The 14,096-nt window shown below is 50.0% G+C and overlaps 1 non-coding gene across 1 annotated transcript; it reads left to right on the plus strand.

Moving 5' to 3' along the window:
* Window positions 1-12,606: 12,606 nt before the first annotated feature.
* trnal-uag (transfer RNA leucine (anticodon UAG)) lies at window positions 12,607-12,690 on the plus strand. Its single transcript has one exon. It is a non-coding gene; the product is annotated as a tRNA-Leu (tRNA).
* The last annotated feature ends 1,406 nt before the right edge of the window (window positions 12,691-14,096 follow it).

Genomic DNA, 14,096 nt, shown 5'->3' on the forward strand with positions numbered 1-14,096 from the left:
TGTTGAGTGAAAGAATCTCTCTGAAAAGAGCGGGAAGACAACTGGGGAAATTAAAGGAAGTAGTGAATTAGTGACCTGCCAGACTTCCAATCCGGGAATGATGGATTGAACCAAATATAGGAAAGAAGGAACTCTACGGGTACCTGTTCGGTAATTCTTCAACATCGTAAAACCAGCCCTAATAATTCTCCCGGTGTCCTGGCCGGTATTTCCACCTTACATTAATTTCACAGAAACTTTGACTATAAATCAGACAATAGTCAGATGAGGGCAGCGTGAATCTACATTTCAGCTGAATGTATTGTCATCTATTGTGTTTAAAGTTATCTCACACTATTTATATAATGGGGTGCACAGTTAAGATGAAGAGGGCCGTCGGACTGTGGATTCCACCGCGGCTGCTGCTCAACAATAATTGCCTTCAGTGTGTACAGTGAGCAGAAAGGAATTGCTGCTGTTTCTTCACATTTCCCACTGCACTCATTGTCATTCTGCTTTAACAGAACGAGCTTGGATCTCCGGATATATTTAAATATTAAACCTCGGGGCTGATAGAATAATAATACAATAATATGAACATCATGCATTTTCAATGGAGAAGTGTTTTCCACCTGCCGTGAGCAGAGAGCTTGGTGAAGACAGCGTTGGGTGAATGTGCTAAACTGAGTGGTGATGGGAAGTTGGTGAGAGTGGGACTTCGGAGCAGAGGGGGAAGGAGCTGCTCAGTAACTTAAATCAAGGAACAACAGTAAATACACGAAAATAATCTATCTAATTAGATCTAGGGATAAAAATAAATTAACTAAGTTCAGGATAGCAACATTAAAGGAATCTGAATTGCATTAAATAATAATCGGATGTACATCATTAATTAAATAATAAGTAGGAGTAAGGGGTGCTAAACTAATATATGTAGAATAATAGAATAGAGTCATAGAAGTTTACAGCAAAGAAGGGGCCATTCGGCCCATCGTGCCAGTGCCTGTTCTTTGAAACAGCTGTAACATTTTAACCCAGACCCCAGCGTTTTACTCTTAACCCTGGAAATCAGTTCCCTTCAAATACATATCCAATTGTAATCAAGATCAAGGGGCAGCTGAGAACCGTTGCCTGCAATTCTTGTGGCATTTAGCAGCTCCAGAAAGTGTCCCGTGTCCTGGACAACCACGTGTGCAGGAAGAGCCCCCAGTTGCTCGAGCTCAGGGTTTCTAAGACTGAGGAGCGGCGGGAGTCACTGCTGGGCATTCGGGAGGCTGGCAATTCCCCGCAGAAAAAGTTGCAGGAGGTGGTAACCCCGCAGCTATAGAGAGTTCAAGTGGGGAGTAAGTGGGTGGCCAACTGGCAGGTTAGGAAGAGGTAGGCCGTGCAGGAATCCCCCGCGAATCTGGCTCTCCCAGCCCGGTTTTCCGTGCTGCTACCGGTGACGGTGATGACACCCCGGGGGAGTGCATCCTAGATTAAAGAGGTTGGTGAAGGGAGAGTAGGGTGAATCTGCTAAACGGCTTCGTGGGGCAAATGGCTGCACAGGGGGCGCAGAAAAGTGAGCACATTCAGTAGTCCTTGGGGATTCGATATTCAGGGGGGATAGACAGGCGTTACAGCATCAGTCGTCGTGATTCTCGCAGATTGTGTTGCCTCCCTGATGCCAGGGTGATGGACATCACTGATAGGGTGCTTAACATTTTGCGAGGGGCATATGAACAGCCAGCAGCCAGGATCCATGTCGGAACCAATGACGGAGATAGGACACGGGCTGTGGTCCTACAGGCACATTTTCCAGAGCAAGTTAAACTGCAGGGCCAAAAAAGGTAGTAATCTCTGGATTACTCCCAGTGTCACGTCCTGGAGCATATAGGAGAAGTAAGATAAGACATGTTAACGTGTGGCTGGAGAACTGGTGCTGATGGGATGTGTAAGACGCTCTGATTGTCTGACAGTTTATAGAGTTTAGACTCATGGAACAGACAACACAAAACCCAATGAATCTGTGAAACTTGTTTTACTTAAAAATCCACAAGAGGTTACAAGTAATTAGCAGAATACAAAAAGTACTCAATTCATGTACTTATCACGAGCAAGTATCTAAAATCATTTACTTTAAGCTCAGGTGATTAAAAGCAAACTCACATGCATACAACACCTGGTTGGGCATTGGAGCCAGAGGGGCAGTGGGTGAATGGTTGGGAATTGGAGCCGGGGGGCAGTAGGTGAATGGTTGGGCATTGGAGCCGGGGGGAGGCAGTGGGTGAATGGTTTGGTATTGGAGCCGGGAGTCCCTGGGTGAATGGTTGGGTATTGGAGACGGGGGGCAGTGGGTGAATGGGTGGGTATTGGAATCGGCCGTGGGTGAATGGTTGGGTATTGGAGACGGGGGGCAGTGGGTGAATGGTTAGGTATTGGAGCCGGGGAGCAGTGGATGAATGGTTGGGAGTGGAGCCGGTAGTCCATGGGTGAATGGTTGGGTATTGGAGCCCGGGGTCGTGATTGTGTATTGGAGCCGTGGGGGCAGTTGGTGTATGTCTGGGTACTGGAGCTGAGGGAGCAGTGGGAGAATGGTTGGGTACTGGAGCTGGGGGGCAGTGGGTGAATGGCTGGGTATTGGAGCTGAGGGGTGTGGTAAACCACTTTATCGTTACACTATAGTTATCACTGTTGTATTGTTATCACCGTTGTATCACGATACGAGGTCGCCTCTTGTCGCGCTGTTATACCTGGGCTGACCACCTCCGACTCCGCCCATGGCTCCACCTACCTGCCCAGGTATAAAGGTAGTCGACTGGCTGGTATTCCTCCTTGTTGGACCCGATCACCCACGAGGGTGGGCTCTGTTATTTAGTCAATAAAAACCTTTAGTTACGTTCCTAACTCGTCGCCTTTTATTGGACGAATTGATAGGTATATCAATTTTATTGACTAAATTTTAAAGATGTCTACTACTGGCCAGCCAGAAGCCCTCCCAGAAGCACAGCCACACCAGCCGGCTTGGCTGCAAGCCCTCAAACCACCGTACCTGGATCTAAACCCACAGGCAGCAAACGCAGCCCTCAACTTCAAACACTGGCTGGACTGCTTCGAATCCTACCTGGAAGAATCCGGCGCCCCGCAGAGATCCAAACTAAGACTTCTGAACGCCCAAGCGAGCCCGAGAGTATACGCACTCATACAGGACACGACTACGTACGAGGCCGCTATCAACCTACTGAAACAGCAGTACCGCAGCCCGGTAAATTACATGTACACCAGGCACCTCCTAAGATCCCGCCCGCAACAGCCAGGAGAGTCTGTAGCTGAATTTTTACGGGCGCTAAGAGCACTCGGCAGGAACTGTGACTTTAAAGTGGTGACGGCTGTTGAAAATACGGAAGATAATATCCGCGATGCCTTTGTGAAAGGCCTACGGTCCGACTACTCACGGCAAAGACTGCTTGAAGCTAAAGACCTCGACCTGGACAAAGCTGAAGCCCTCGCTCTCTCCCTGGAGGTGGCCCATCAGGACCAGGAGGCGTTTTCCAGGTACTGCTCGCGACCCTGGGACTCGGGCCCGACCCCTACCGCAATACCCTTCGCAGCGCCGCCCCCGGGACCTACCTCAGCGTCGGCGTCCCGGACCCGACCGGGCCCGCCACCCCCGGTACCGGCTCCGACATCGGGCACCCGCGATCGGGCCGCCGGCTGCTTCTTTTGCGGCCAGGAGAAGCACCCGAGGTCGCGCTGCCCAGCCAGGAACTCTACCTGCACAACCTGCAGGAAGAAAGGCCATTTCTCTAAGGCCTGCAGGAGCGGATCTTCAGAGGCCAGCAGTGCCTCATGCGAACTGTGGGGGCGGCCATCTTCTTTCACGGCAACTGAGGCCAGTATCCCCACACGTGAGTCATGGGGGCGGCCATCTTTGATCAAGGCAACCGACCCCAATAGTGCCTCATGTGAGTTATGGGGGCAGCCATCTTCTCCGCCATTTTGTCCTACCTCGTGGGAGACGCCATTTTACCCACCACGCCCGACTGCCACCGGGCCCCCGGACCCGACGACCGCCTCGCCCGCAGACGACAACGACTCGCTTACCTACACGCTAGCCTCCGTCACTCTGGATCAAGCCCGCCCACACCACCTGTCCAAGTCGATGATGGACATCAAAGTAAACGGCCACGCCACGACCTGCCTGTTCGACAGCGGAAGCACGGAGAGCTTCATCCACCCAGACACGGTGAGCCACTACTCCCTCCCTGTCCTGCCAACGCGCAACCGAATCTCGATGGCATCGAGGTCCCACGCCACGGACATTAGCGGCTACTGTGCTGTGACCTTGTCGGTTAAGGGTACAGAGTATAAAAACTTTAAACTCCTCGTCCTCCCCCAGCTCTGCGCTGCCGTCCTACTAGGGCTGGACTTCCAATCCCACCTCCAAAGTGTAACCCTAGCATACGGTGGACCCCTCCCCCCACTCACAGTCGACAACCAGCGAAGGTTAAACCGCCCACCGTGTAACACCTGCAGCCTATCCACCCTCAAGGTGCCGCCACCTTCCCTGTTCGCTAACCTCACCCCCGACTGCAAACCCGTCGCTACCAAGAGCAGGCGGTACAGCGCTGGGGACAGAGCTTTCATTTGCTCTGAGGTGCAGCGTCTCCTGAAGGAGGGCATCATCGAGGGGAGCAATAGCCCCTGGCGTGCCCAGGTCGTGGTCGTTAAGACCGGCGATAAAAATCGCCTGGTCATCGACTACAGCCAGACCATAAACAGATACACCCAGCTGGACGCATACCCCCTTCCCCGCATATCTGACATGGTCAATCAGATTGCACAATACCGCATATTCTCGACCATCGACCTTAAGTCGGCCTACCACCAACTCCCTATCCACCCCGAGGACCGCCAGTACACCGCCTTCGAGGCGAATGGGCGCCTATACCACTTCCTTAGGGTCCCCTTCGGTGTCACCAACGGGGTCTCGGTCTTCCAAAGGGAGATGGACCGGATGGTTGACCAGAACGGACTGCAGGCCACATTCCCCTACCTAGATAACGTCACCATCTGCGGCCGCGACCGGCAGGACCACGACGTGAATCTGGAGAAATTCCTCCGTACAGCCCAACGGCTGAACCTCACCTACAATAAGGAGAAATGTGTGTTTAACACCTCGCGCCTTGCCATCCTTGGCTGTGTAGTAGAGAACGGACTCATCGGCCCCGACCCCGAAAGAATGCGCCCCCTCATGGAGCTACCCCTCCCCCACTGCCCTAAGGCACTTAAGAGAACCCTGGGGCTCTTCGCCTACTATGCCCAATGGGTGCCCAATTATGCGGACAAAGCCAGACCCCTCATGAAGTCCACATCCTTCCCCCTTACGGAGGAAGCGTGCGCAGCCTTCTCCCTCATTAAGGGAGACATTGCCAAGGCCACTATGCACGCAGTGGATGAGTCCATCCCCTTCCAAGTCGAGAGCGATGCATCCGACTTCGCCCTAGCCGCCACCCTTAACCAGGAGGGGAGACCGGTGGCCTTCTTCTCAAGGACCCTACAGGGCCCTGAGATCCGACACTCGTCGGTCGAGAAGGAGGCCCAGGCGATTGTGGAGGCGGTACGATGCTGGAGGCACTACCTGGCAGGCAAACGATTTACCCTCCTTACCGACCAACGTTCGGTCGCTTTTATGTTTAATAACAAGCTGAGGGGCAAAATCAAGAATGACAAGATCTTGAGGTGGAGAATCGAGCTCTCCACCTACGATTATGATATCTTGTACCGGCCAGGTAAGCTGAACGAACCCCCCGATGCTCTGTCACGAATTACATGCGCCAGCGCGCAAAGTGATAGACTTCAGACCCTCCACAACGACCTCTGCCACCCCGGGGTCACCAGACTTTACCACTTCATTAAGGCCCGCAACCTGCCCTACTCCATCGAGGAGGTCAGGACCATAACCAGGAACTGCCAGACCTGCGCCGAGTGCAAACCGCACTTCTTTAGGCCGGACAGAGCAAGCCTGATCAAGGCTACCCGCCCCTTCGAGCGCCTGAGCATCGACTTTAAGGGGCCCCTCCCGTCCTCTGACCGTAATGTGTACTTCCTCAACATTGTTGATGAGTACTCCCGTTTCCCCTTTGCCTTCCCCTGCCCAGACATGACCAGTACCACGGTCATTAAATGCCTGAACGACCTCTTCGCCTTGTTCGGGTTCCCAAACTATATACATAGTGACCGGGGCTCCTCTTTCATGAGCGAGGAACTCCGTCAGTTCCTACTAGCGAGAGGTATTGCAGCAAGTAGGACCACCAGCTACAACCCCCAAGGCAACGGCCAGGTGGAAAGAGAGAACGCGACGGTATGGAAGGCCGTCCTCTTAGCCTTAAAGTCTAAGGGCCTCCCAACCTCCCGCTGGCAGGAAGTCCTCCCGACAGCGCTGCACTCCATCCGGTCACTACTTTGCACTGCCGTTAACGCCACCCCCCATGAACGAATGTTTGTTTTCCCCAGGAAGTCGACTACGGGAACCACTCTACCAACCTGGCTGACCTCTCCGGGGCCCGTCTTGCTGCGAAAGCACGTGAGGGCCCATAAAACAGACCCCCTGGTCGAAAGGGTGAACCTCCTGCACGCCAACCCCCAGTACGCCTACGTGGCTTACCCAGACGGGCGGGAGGACACTGTCTCCTTACGAGACCTCGCACCCTCGGGCACTCCGGAGACACCACCTTTACCCCCCCCCACCACCCCCCCAATTCCAGCCCAGGTAGACGGCATGCCGGAACCCCATGAGCCTTCGCCGACCACGCAGACACCAGCACTAACACCGGATAATGCAGCACCGCCGCTGCGACGATCGGAGAGGCTTACGAGGCCTCCGGACAGACTGACATACCAGAACTGGTAGTACACTTCACCCCGCCGGACTCAAATCTAAACAAGGGGTGAATGTGGTAAACCACTTTATCGTTACACTATAGTTATCACTGTTGTATTGTTATCACCGTTGTATCACGATACGAGGTCGCCTCTTGTCGCGCTGTTATACCTGGGCTGACCACCTCCGACTCCGCCCATGGCTCCACCTACCTGCCCAGGTATAAAGGTAGTCGACTGGTTGGTATTCCTCCTTGTTGGACCCGATCACCCACGAGGGTGGGCTCTGTTATTTAGTCAATAAAAACCTTTAGTTACGTTCCTAACTCGTCGCCTTTTATTGGACGAATTGATAGGTATATCAAGGGGGCAGTGGGTGAATGGTTGGGTACTGGAGCCAGGGGGCAGTGGGTGAATGTTTGGGTATTGGTACCGGGGGGCAGTGTTTGAATGCTTGGGTACTGGAGCTGCGGGTGCAAGGGTGGTGCAGTGGGAGAATGTTTGAGTAATGGAGCCGAGGGCCGGGCGTGGGGCATTGGGGGAATGGTGGTGTATTGGAGACGAGGGGCAATGGTTGGTTATTGGTGCTGGGGGCAATGGTTGGACATTGGAGCTGGGGGCAATGATTTGGTATTGTTGCTGTGGGGGGAGCTGTGTTTGTGTATTGGATCTGGGGGGCAATGGTTGGGCATTGGAGCCGGGGGCAATGGTTGTCTATTGGAGCCGGGGACAATGGTTGGGTATTGTAGCTGTGGGTGGAGCTTTGTTTGTGTATTGGATCTGGAGGGCACTGGTTGGTATTGTAGCTGTGGTGGGAGCAGTGTGTATCTACTGGAGCCGGGGGCAATGGTTGGGTATTGGATCTGGGGGGCAGTGGCTGGGTATTGTAGCTGTGGTGGGAGCAGTGTGTATGTATTGGAGCCGGGGGCAATGGTTGGGTATTGGAGCTGGGGGGGGTGGTGCACTGGTTGGGTATTGTAGCTGTGGTGGGAGCTGTAGTTGGGTATTGGAGCCGGGGGGTAATGGTTGGTATTGTAGCTGTGGTGGGAGCAATGGTTGGGTATTGGAGTTAGTGGGCAATGCTTGTGTATTGTAGCTGTGGTGGGAGCAGTGGATAGGTATTGGAGCCGGGGGCAATGGTTGGGTATTGGAGCCGTGGGGCAATGGTTGGGTATTGTAGCTGTGGTGGGAGTAGTGGTTTGGTATTGGAGCCGGTGGCAATGGTTGAGTATTGTAGCTGTGGTGGGAGCAGTGGTTGGGTATTGGAGCCGTGGGGCAATGGTTGGGTATTGTAGCTGTGGTGGGAGTAGTGGTTTGGTATTGGAGCCGGGGGGCACTGGTTGGGTATTGTTGCTGTGGTGGGAGCAGTGGTTGGGTATTGGAATCGGGGGGCTATGGTTGGGCATTGTAGCTGTGGGGGGAGCAGTGGTTGGGTATTGGAGCCGCGGGGCATTGGTTGGGCATTGTAGCTGTGGTGGGAGCAGTGGTTGGGTATTGGAGCCGCGGGGCATTGGTTGGGTATTGTAGCTGTGTTGGTAGCAGTGGTTGGGTATTGGAATCGGGGGCAATGGTTGGGCATTGTAGCTGTGGGGGGAGCAATGGTTGGGTATTGGAGCTGCGGGGCATTGGTTGGGCATTGCAGCTGTGGTGGGAGCAGTGGTTGGGTATTGGAGCTGTGGGGCAATGTTTGGTTATTGTAGCTGTGGGGGGAGCAGTGGTTGGGTATTGGATCCGCGGGGCATTGGATGGGTATTGCAGCTGTGGTGGGAGCAATGGTTGGGTATTGGAGCCGGGGGGCAATGGTTGGTTATTGTAGCTGTGGTGGGAGCAGTGGTTGGGTATTGTAGCTGTGCTGGGAGCAATTATTGGGTATTGAGCCGGGGGCACTGCCAGGTGCAATATGATGGCCATTGATTCCTTGGCTGAAAGTGAAGAAAAGATGCAACGGCAGCTTCAAGGAATGTTGCTAAAGGAGAACCAGATGTTCAAGGACCAGGGAAGGGAGATTATACAGGTGTTGTTTTCAGTGACGGACCGACTGTCCAATGAACATAAATTGCAGGACAAAATTAGTGCACCATCCAAGTGGATGCTCAGGCTAAAGTGACGCCTCAAACGGAGTTGCCTGTAGCATGTATGGGATATTCATTCTTTCCCCCAATACACCAGGGATTGGATGATATCAAGAACAACCTAATCCCCAACTTTGTGACAAATAAACAGCTGGCAGAATGGAAGGGGTCGACGTCACACTTTCCATTTGTGAACTCAGGAGGTTGGGCAGAGTCTGGGCTACGTCTCACCCGTGCCATGGTAAACTGAAGGGTCTGGGAGGAATCATTCCTTCCCTGACAATGAAAGCGCCCCATGGATCCATAAAAGTATGGTCAGTAGAATCAGTTCTGATATTGGAGGAGAAATTGCATTATGAATATCAACCTTTCCCACCGTACATGGTTCAAGTAAATGAAGGAAGGACAGCGACAGACACGGCAGGAAGTTCTTTAATCAAAGGATGTGTTGATATCACCTCAGAGAAGTTAATGAAACACTATGCGGGTTTTGTTTGGAATAAAGAAACTCTAAATTGCTGGCACAAGAGATAAACTAATGCTAGTTGTGTCGCACAGGGGCGTTATTGTGTCACTATGGCCGCAGCCTCTGTGAATACGGACCCCTCACCTGCCCTGTCACGCACTCCTCTTTCTGCTTTGAACCAACCCAGGTCACCAAGATAGTTCATGAGATCCTGATACCAGTGACCAAGCATGATGTTACTAACATCACAGTGCACGGTGATATGCTCTCAGACACTGACAAAATATTGATTGGATTTGGATATCCGCTGGATGCCCCTTCTCACCCCACGCACGACACTAAAACTAAAAGAGATTATAGAACGAACCGAGATCTCAGTAAAACACCTGCACCAACTACACCAGGAAAATGAAAACCTGCTAACAGAGCTAGAGGGAGTGGGAAGGAAATCAAGGTGGGATCAGGTCAATAACATCTCGATACACCCGTTGTTCAGAATTATTTCACAACTGTTAATTATTTTCCAATGCCGTCTACTGGTCCTGGTCCTCATTGTGTACGTATTGCTTCGACAAAGCCTTACACAATTGAAGAGGCAAAACAAGGAGCCGGGTCAGCAGAGAGCTCTCCCAAGCCTGGAGTGCGGGGGAACTCAGGAATAATTATCAACCAATCAAATAAGACCAAAGGAACCCTTGGAGCCGTGCAGATATGTTCGGTGTGCTGACATCAATGTAATAGTAATCGACTGTATACTCCAAGCAGAGCAACGGAAAAGACAGAAAGAAAGTTAATTGGCTCAGAGTGATTTCTCAAATTCTGGGTCTAAAGGGGGGAAATGTTAGAATGATTTAAGATGATTTATGTTAGAATGCTTTAAGATGATTCACTGGTCCAACTATCCCAGCGTCCTTTCACTTAGGTTTGCATTATTATGTCAACATGGGAGATCCAAGCATATTCAACAGTAACTTTCAAAAGTGAATTGAGGTGTTCCGCAAAGCAATCACACAATCTGTGTGTGGTCTCCCCAATGTAGCAAAGTCTGCAGCAATTTGAGTTTACTAAATTGCAAGAAGAAAAGTAAGCCGTTGTTTCACCTGGAAGTTGTGTTTGGGTCCCTGGACAGTGAGAAGGGAGGAGGTGAAAGGACCGGCGTTGCATCTCCTGCACTTGCACGGGAAGGTGCCGTAGGAAGGGGAAGGGGTGGTGGGGTGATAGATGAGTGGACCAGAGTGTCGCAGAGGGAGCAGTCTCTTCCGAATGCTGAAAGGGGACGGGAGCGGAAGATGTGTTTGGTGATGGGATCACGCTGGAGGTGGTGGAAATGGCGGAGGATGATCCGTTGAATGTGCAGGCTGGTGGGGCAAAAGTTGAGGACAAGGTGAACCCTATCGTGCTTCTGGGAGGAAGAGGAATGGATGAGAGCAGAAGTGCAGGAAATGGAATGGGCACAGTCGAGAGTCCTGTCCACCATGGTGGAGGGGATTCCTCGGTTGAGGGAAAAGTAAAACATTTCGGAAGGTGGCATCATCAGAAGAGATGCGATGGAGATGGAGAAACTGAGAAAAAGGAATAGAGTCCTTATAGGAATCAAGGTGGGAGGAAATTTCGTCAAGTTAGCTATGGGAGCAGATAGGCTTATTTGGTTCTCGTGATTGGATTCAAAAGAGTATTAGTTCAATGTATGTTCAATACAAGGTCAGCCAGGCGGAGGAGGGGCTGGTGGATGGTGACTGTGTTGGCCTCCGTTCAAGGAAGAAGCGGAGGGCCCTCCTGCCATCCTGGTGGCTGATGGAGGTGTAGAGGGAATGGACGCCCATAGTGAAAGGGACATGGTGAGGACCAGAAAACTGGAAAGTAACTGTTGCTGTTTTTTCCACAGCAGCTTTCAAATCACTGGCATTATCAATGGATTGGTATGTTGATGTGAAAGAAATTTGTTGAATTGTGTACAGCTGCGTGTCGCTGTATAAATCAGCAGGGCGTTTGAAAGATTCGTGTTAAAGATCGAGGGTACGTCAGTTCGTGTCGTTTCGAGCACTGCTGCTGGTGGATGTGATAATTCGTCCGAGAATTGTAACCATTGGAAAGGAAGTTTTAATATTTATATATCACATTTCCAGGCAGCATTCCTACATTCACAGCAGGCGCTCTGCCGATTGACAGAAAATAGAAACAGGAGTAGGCCATTTAACTCTTCGAGCCTGTTCCGGCATTCAGTGAGATCATGTCTGACCTGTATCTTAACTTCACCCACCTGCTTTGACTTCTAATCAATCCCTATCTTGTCTAACAGAAAACTATCGACCTGAGCTTTACATTATTAATTAAATTGGCAAAAGAACGCGAGGTGAGATGAGATTGTTTTATTACTCAGACGATGAGATTGTTTTATTACTCAGAGGGTAGTTATGATCTGCAATTCACTGTCTAAACTGTTGGTGGAAGCAGATCTGATCGCTGATCCAATAGTGACTTTCAGAAGGGAATTGGATAAATACTTGATGGCGAACAATGTGCAGGGCTGTGGGGTAAGTGTGTCATTCTATGGTTCTATGATGCAACAATCCTCTCCCTCTGTGACCTTGTGTTTTCACCAGTAAACCTCAGGTCACGGCTTTAATTCCCGTCTGAGCCGGCAGCGACTTTCTCACCTTTAATGTGATGTTTCTCGTTTTCTAGCTCTATGATTCGCTCTATTTCTCTCTGTTTCTGTCGGTCTTACCATCTGTCAGTCTCTCTGTATGTCTCACTCAGCCTCAGTCACTTTCTGTAAGCTTTTCTAATTGGGTCTCTGTTTATCCCTCCAACTATTACGTTCTCTCCGTCACTCTCTCCATCGCTCCCCCACATCATTTTACTCTGCACCTTATAATATAACCCTTAAAGTGCTGGCTCAGTTTAGAGCTTGCTGATCCTGAGTGTGTGACGTGCATTTTAACATTTTTCCTTCAAAGGTGTTCGGTGTTGACGGGAGGTTTCCATGTTCTGTGGGCTAAAGCCGAGGGTTTTTTTGTCTAGTTATGACCGGTCAGCTCAATTCGTTACTTGCCCAGCTGCTGTGCTTTTCAGTTTAGCTGTTCACCGTCTGTAGTTTTAGAAAATGTCTTTATCCTCTCACATTTTCAGATTATGCTGACGTGTAGTTTGCTCTGCACTGAAAACTAAACTTAGTCAGCAAGGGATTTGTCGAATTTTCAAGCACTGCGAGGCTGGGCTCCTATCACCAGGTTGGCCGAGTGGTTAAGGTGTTGGACTTAGAATCTAATGGACGTGTGTCTGCGTGGGTTCGAACCCCACTTCTTGGTTAAATGCTCAGGCAAAGAAGTTGAAAGTAAAACGCTTATGATCTCTGCAAAAGATGGTGTCATATTTATAATTCACCCTTCAAGACAGCGTTTCTTCATTTACAATTGCTGTACTAAACATAGGAACAGGACGAGGCCATTCAGCTCCTTGATCCTGCTCGCCATTCACTGAATTTCTGTCTGAGCTGTGTCTTAACTCCATCCAGCTGCTTTGGCTCCAGATCATTTTAACGCATGTCTAGGAAAAACGTACCCATCTCAGATTAACATTATTATTTGAGCTGGCATGTACTGCTATTTTGTGGGAGAGAGTTTCACACTGCTACCAACCTTCACGTGAAGAAATGCTTCCTAACATCTTTCCCGAATGGCCTGCCTCTGATTTTACGATTATGTACCCGTGTCCTAGATTCCGCCACCAATGGCGAAAAAAGGTTTCTCTCTGTCTACCTTTTCAATTCGTTTCAAAATCTTAAAAACCTCAATCAAATCCCCAAAGCCTTCTATGTTCCAGGAAGTACAAGCCCAGTTTATGTAATCTCTGCTCATATTTTAACCATTGGAGCGCTGGTAACATTCTCGTGAATGTGCACTGCACTCCCTCCAAGGTCAATCTATCCTTTCTAACGGGCGGTGTCTAGAATTGTACACAGAACTTCAGACGTGGTCTAACCAGATCTCTGTATAGCTGTAGGATAACTTCCCCTCCTATATATTCTATTTTTTTGATTATTTTTGTACCTTACTGCTACATTTCAGTGGTCTGTGTACATGGACTCGAAACCCCTTTGGAACTCCACTGTTCCGAGCCCTGCATCATGTAATTATTACTTGGATCTACTTTTTAGGTCTAAAATGAATGATGATATACTTACCTGCGTTGAAATCCATCAGCCACTGTTTCGCCCATTCACTTAATCTATCAATATATCTTTGTAATTATATGCTGCTGTCTACACGACTTACTGTACCACCAACCTTTGCATCATCGGCAAACGTGGATATAGGAATTTTCTAAGTCATTAATAACTATAGAAGTGTTGTGGAGTATTTTAAACCAACACTCGACACAAAGTTTTCAGATCGAAAATCAAGTTGTCTTTATTACACAAGTGGGGAGACAATCTGCTCTGTCTTAGCCAGACTTCTCCAAATTGGTACAGCAAGCCCTACATTTTTATACATTAAAACATCTATGTCCAGCTCATTCAAAATTCATTCCTACCACCTGATTGGTCCTTGGCCCATATACATCTTCACTGATTGGTTGCCTATACTGCGTTACATTAAAGTACTGCCTTTATTATCGGAAAAGTATATGTCCATTATCCCCCAAGCTGTTGTTGCACCTATGACCTCTGTTTATGCCAGATGGTGTCTCATCAACATTGTACTTCTGACTCATTG

The sequence above is a fragment of the Somniosus microcephalus genome, unplaced genomic scaffold, assembly GCF_052327205.1.
Source record: "Somniosus microcephalus isolate GS21.2 unplaced genomic scaffold, FLI_Smic_1.0 unresolved_chr1, whole genome shotgun sequence".
NCBI lineage: Eukaryota > Metazoa > Chordata > Chondrichthyes > Squaliformes > Somniosidae > Somniosus > Somniosus microcephalus.